Source organism: Myotis myotis, unplaced genomic scaffold, assembly GCF_014108235.1.
Source record: "Myotis myotis isolate mMyoMyo1 unplaced genomic scaffold, mMyoMyo1.p scaffold_m19_p_56, whole genome shotgun sequence".
Classification (NCBI taxonomy): domain Eukaryota; kingdom Metazoa; phylum Chordata; class Mammalia; order Chiroptera; family Vespertilionidae; genus Myotis; species Myotis myotis.
Genome location: NW_023416364.1, coordinates 397,116 through 403,456, shown reverse-complemented (window position 1 = coordinate 403,456; position 6,341 = coordinate 397,116).

Here is a 6,341-nt window from a genome sequence, read left to right as displayed (position 1 = left end):
CAGGGCCTGCGGGGAGCACAGAGCCCGCTGGGAACACAGGGCCCGCGGGGAACACTGGCTCCTCAGAGCGCTCAGATGTGGCCGGCTGCACAGGACTGGCAGAGAGCACCGGGCTGGCAGGGCCCGCCGGCGCGGGCACGGGCGCTGGCTGAGGGGCGCAGACTCCCGGTTCCTGGGGCGCAGCGTGGGCTCTCTGGCCTTGCTGACCGCGCAGTCGCTGCAGCCTGCGGTCTTTGGCCCTGCGGTTCTTGAGCCACACCTGGGGAGAGAGGGGACAGGGAGCAAGTGTAAGAGGGGAGAAGCTGTGCGCATCCACCTTCGCCCAGGGCTGAGGAGGTTCAGGGAAGAAGGGCCGGCCTCACCCTCTCCCTCCGCCCCCAGACCCAACTATCGGCCCGGGGTTGGGGTGGGCACGGGAGAGGGCATGGTTTGGAGGGTGGGCAGCGGGCAGTGGGAGCGAGTGGGGTGATTGCTGGGGTCAGGGCCGTACCTGCGCTTGGTACTCCCACAGGTTCAGCCTGGCCGCCAGGGTCTCCCGTTCCTCATAGGTCCCGTAGGGTTTCCCCTCAAAGAATTCCTCCAGGACCCGCAGCTGCTGTGCGCTGAACACCGTGCGCCGCCGCCGCGTGCTCTTCCTCGGGGCGCTTGGGGACAGCCGGGAGCCTGGCAGAAGGGGGAAGCCAGGTCAGAGGAGCTCCAAGGACTGTCCGCAGCCCACCAGGCCTGGGCCACAACACACCCTTGTGAGCAGGTGGCGGCTGGTGCCTGAGAGCGTGGCCTGTGGCGCAGCGGCCCTGATCGGGCACCCGCCCGCCCCTGCCACCGGGCCTCCGTAGGCCGGGTCATCCACATCTCCGAAAGGGTCCCGGGCACAGCGCCTGCGTTCTCCTTGCGGGGCCCACAGCCAGGCATGGCAGGGCCCTCAAACTCACCCAGGCTGGTGCCCCGGGTTGGCTTCCCCTCCACCTGCCCTCACCCCGACGGTGTCATTCCATCCCCCAAACCCACCAAGCTTCCCAGAGAAGCCTCCAGGAGTCCCCACCCCCAGCCCTAGCCCCAGCCCCAGGATCCCACCACCGGTCCCCAGGCCCTCACGGTGGGCCCAGACTCACCGGTGAGAAACCCGGGTTCTTGCATCCTGGATGCTCCTGTGCCCTCTGCGCTTGAAGCTCTGGCAAACAGCCCTGGGAGTGCCGCCTTAAATACCTGGTAGGCACAGCGCCTCCCACCGAATTGGATGGGCAGAGCTCTGGGGAGGGGTTGGGGGAGGGGATGGGGAACCGAGCCTTTCATGCCTTGGAGTGCGGGCTGGTTTCTGAGACAGGCTTGGTGATATCTGTCCAGGTCCCTCAGCCAGCGACCGTGAGTAGGACACCAGTAGTGGAGCAAATGTGGGCTTCTTTACTTTTTAAGAATGTTTTAGAGAAATTTTGTTATTTTTTGACATGAGGGAGAGAGAGAGAGAGAAACAATGATTTGAGAGAAACATGGGTTCCTTGCCTCCCAGACAGCAAGCGCCCTGACCAGTGCTAGGTATAGAATCTGCAACCAGGTATGTGCCCTTGACCAGGAATCCCTTGACCCAGAATGGAGCCCTCAGTTTTCCGGTGCATGACATGACCTCTCACCTACTGAGCCACAACTGCAGGGCTCTGCTTGTCTTTCAGTTGGATCTTGTCCTCTATTTATACTTAAAGAGATTATCACCAGTTATATGTGCTTTCGGTTTTGTGGTTTTCTGAATGTTTCAGAATCCTCTGTTCCTGTGTTATTTTCCTGTTCTCTTGTCCTGTATTTTGAGGACTTTCTGTAGTGCTATGTTTGAATTCCTTTCTCTTATTTCTCATGTGTACCTCCTGTAGACTTTTGGTGTGTGGTTACCTGGACCCTTGACTTAGGACAAATGAACAGCCTCTCCTTACATTGTGTTTTGAAAACCCAGAAGAACACACACACACACACACACACACACCCCAAACCACCCTGAAGCTGAACCCCTACCTCACAATACACACCATCACTGCTAGATATATTCAAGGACAGTTTACAACCGAGAAAGCAGAGACAGTAGACAAGGCTTCTATAGAGTTTTATGTCAATTTGAAAATGAAACACGTGGCCAAGGTTATTTTTAACTTTTATTAATAAATTCATTAGATTTGATGGCATCAGTTTGCCACGGATGGGAAGGACAAACAGATATGTAACTGGCAACAAGAAGCACTGAAACAGTCCTAAAATACAGAAATTCTACTGATAAAAAAATACAAGTGGGACCGATGTTAGTGACAGTTTATTTCTGAGAAATAGAATCAATTCCAATTAATGAAGAGAAATGAGCAAAGAAATAATAAAAGAAAATAAAAACCCCAAACACGTGATTTGTCCTCCCGGTGTCCAATGATGCCACGAGAAGGTGTTGAATTCTCTGAGTCCAGAAAATGCGATAGGAAAAGCATGAGGAAGCTGGGAGTCACAGATGTGCACACTCAAAAAGCTCGCCCAGTCCTACCGGTTCCAGAGCACGCCGCCAGGAGGAGCGCGGAGGCTGGGCTGGGTCCTTGGGAAGGTTCTGGGCAGCAGCTCTCCAGTGGATCCCGCACCAGCAGCTCCTATGGCGCTCCCTGCCCTGAGAACTGGCAGCAAGGTCACATTAGCCTGATGGTCTCAGCCCTGACCACGGACAGAGCAGCCCAGCCCAGCCAGACACCACACGCATGTGTCGTGGCCATGAAGGGGGCAGAGCCAGGCCACCTCCCTAAGGTGGATGCTTAGAGGTGCGCTCACTCTGCACAAGAGCAACTGGCGGTGGAGACGCACTGACCGGGGCTTCTCACACCCACGTGGGCGCACATCCGGGTCCCCTCTGGTCCCGCGGCATCTGCAGGACTTGGTGGGAACACACTCCCTCAGAGATCCAGTAATTGGAAGAGGTCCACATGGCTGTCACCCACAAAGTTGTACCAGGCAGGGCCTGGGGGAGGAGAAGGGCTCCTCCAGGAAGCAATAGGGTGAAAGCAGATCTGTGAAACCAGGGTCTGGAAGAAATTCCCGGCATCATCGGGGCCCTGAGGCGAGACTGTGGCCTTGGATGGAGCTGGGGTTGGAGATGGAACTGCAGCTGGATCTGGAGCTGGAGCTGGAGCAGGAGCAGGTGCAGCGAGGACCGTGCCCTGGACGCCTTGCGCAGGGTCCCAGGAGGCCTGGCTGTACCTGGAGGAGCTGGGATCTGCTGCTGGGAAGACTTGCAAAGGTCTGGGCAGAGGAAGGCTGCAGAAACCCTGGCCCCCGTGGTGCAGGGGGCCGGCCGGGAGTCCAGGGCCAGCGAGGAGCACTGGACCGGCTGGGAACACAGGGCCCGCAGGGCACTCAGGTGTGGCGGGCAACACAGAGCTGGCAGGGAGCTTAGGGTCCTCCTGGGACGCAGGTTTAGCAGGCGCAGACGCTGGCGCGGGCGTGGGTGCATGCGCAGGCTGAGGGGGGCAGACTTTCCATTCCTGGGGCGGCTGCACAGGACTGGCAGAGAGCACCGGGCTGTCAGGGCCCGCCGGCGCGGGCACGGGCGAGGGCTGAGGGGCGCAGACTCCCGGTTCCTGGGGCGCAGCGTGGGCTCTCTGGCTTTGCTGCCCACGCAGTCGCTGCAGTCTGCGGTCTTTGGCCCTGCTGTTCTTGAGCCACACGTAGGGAGAGAGGGGACAGGGAGCAAGTGTAAAATGGGAAAAGCTGGGCGCTTCCACCTTCGCCCAGGACTTAGGAGACTCAGGGAAGAAGGGCCGGCCTCACCCTCTCCCTCCGCCCCCAGACCCAACTATCGACCCTTGGTTGGGGTGGGCCCCGGAGAGGGCATGGGTTGGACGGTGGGCAGCGGGCAGTGGGAGCGAGTGGGGTGATTGCTGGGGTCAGGGCCGTACCTGCACTTGGTACTCCCACAGGTTCAGCCTGGCCGCCAGGGTCTCGCGTTCCTCATAGGTGCCGTAGGGTTTCCCCTCAAAGAATTCCTCCAGGACCCGCAGCTGCTGTGCGCTGAACACCGTGCACCGCCGCCGCAGCCCCGGCCCCTTCCTCGGGGCGCTTGGGGACAGCCGGGAGCCTGTCCGAGAGGAAAAGGGGGGCAGAGGAACTCCAAGGACTGTCCGCAGCTCACCAGGCCTGGGCCACAACACACCCTTGTGAGCAGGTGGCAGCCCTGGGCCCGAGGGCAGGGCGACCCTGCTGGCGCCTGGGAGCGTGGCCTGCGGCGCAGCGGCCCTGACCCGGCACCTGCCCGCCCTGGCCACCGGCTTCCGTAGGCCTGGGCATCCACATCTCCCAAACGGGCCCGGGAGCAGCGCCTGCGTGCTTCTTACGGGACCCACAGCCAGGCATGGCGCGGCCTCAAACTCACCCAGGCTGGTGCCCCGGGTGGGCTTCCCCTCCACCTGCCCTCACCCCGACGGTGTCATTCCATCCCCCAAACCCACCAAGCCTCCCAGAGAAGCTGGCCCTTGGATGCCCAGGAGCCTCCAACCCCAGCCCCAGGATCCCACCTACTGTCCCCAAGCCCTCACGGTGGGCCCAGACTCACCGGTGGGAAACCCGGGTTCTTGCATCCTGGATGCTCCTGTGCCCTCCTTGCTTGAGGATCTTGCCCTCATGCCTGGGTATGTCTCCTTTAATACCTGGTAGGCACGCACCACCCACTGCTCCCACCCTAAGGGTTCTGCCAGGGACTCTTCCTCACCCTGCTCTCAGGTATGAAGTCTTAGGGTGTGGGTTTGAGGGTGGAGGCAGAATCATTGCTTTGTCTTTTGCTGGAGTAGCTACTGCACTGGGTGCTTCTCCTGGGCGCTGGAAGGCCTCAGTGGCCTCACCGCTTTGGTGCTGTGGTTAAGGGAACCCAGTATTATGTTCTGGCAAAGGAGTCCCTCTAATCGCCAGCCATTGCCCGGGGATCATCTTACGCCTTCCTGGCCCTGGGAACCACACCTCCCCCACCATCCCCCTGACTTTTTCTGCGTCTTGAGCACCCACTCCCACTTTTCCAGTCAATTCTCCAAGCTGCCCCTAAAGTCCTGGAATTTGAAGACTTCAGAGGGGCTGGCCCTGTCCGTGGTTTTGGTTCAGGACTGGTGTCCCTATGTAATGAAGGGGAGATGGGTTGAAGGTGGACAGTTAGCCGATTTCTCTTGGGCATAAATGACCTGGGTCTCATCTAGGTGTCCCTGGTCACTGAGTCCAGCCCCTCTGAGCCGCACAGACCCTTAGCAAGCTATGGGACTTATGCAGGCAAGGGGGGTGAGTGTTAAAGCCAAAACGCCATTTCATACTCAATAGGTTTTCTGAATGCATACGTTCACAAATTCACCAAGTATGTTTCCTCCTCTTTATTTCTGTAGACTCATCTGTGCAATGAAAATGAAGTAGGTATGAAAGTTTAACTTCACAGAGGAGTTTTCTCTAGGCATTTCTGCAGTTTTAAGTTTATGCTAAACAGGCCTAGTAAATGCATGCATTCACCAGTCACTGAGAGGAAGAGTGAACGCCCGCTGGCAATGCCTGGAGGGTAACGTAGGGTGGGGCAACTACAGCCGCTGCAGAATGTCTCACGTCAAGACCACAGAACCAAGGTGGTGTGATCACTTGCTAGTCACTCTCTGAACAAGGTTCAAGTACAGTGAGTCTTGCAGTTAGATATGTAGACTAGAGTTGTAGCTATGGGATATTTACCTTGTCGGGATGTTTACTTATGTAGATATGAGATATTTACTTATTAGAGAGTGAAAGACAAAGAGATTTTTGAATTTTTAAAAATAACACTGAGCCCTAACCGGTTTGGCTCAGTGGATAGAGTGTCGGCCTTCAAACTGAAGGGTCCCAGGTTCAATTCCAGTCAAGGGCATATACTGTGGTTGCGGGCACATCCCCAGTGGGGGGTGTGCAGGAGGCAGCTGATCGATGTTTTTCTCTCATCGATGTTTCTGACTCTCTGTCCCTCTCCCTTCCTCTCTGTAAAAAATCAATAAAATATATTTAAAAAAAAACACTGAAATAATATAATCCCTGTTAATTTAGTTAAAATCAAATCTTGGTTAACAGTGTTTGCATTTTTTTTTATTTTTTAATGAATGACAACTTTATTTCTTTCACTTTAAGGCTGATGGGAAACCATTATGCCTTCTCTTAAAGAAAATACATCTCAATTAAAAACTATGCCAACTGCCCTAACTGGTTTGGCTCAGTGGATAGAGCATTGGCCTGCGGACTCAAGGGTCCCAGGTTTGATTCCAGTCAAGTGCATATACCTTGGTTGTGGGCACATACCCAGTAGGGAGTGTGCAGGAGGCAGCTGATTGATGTTTCTC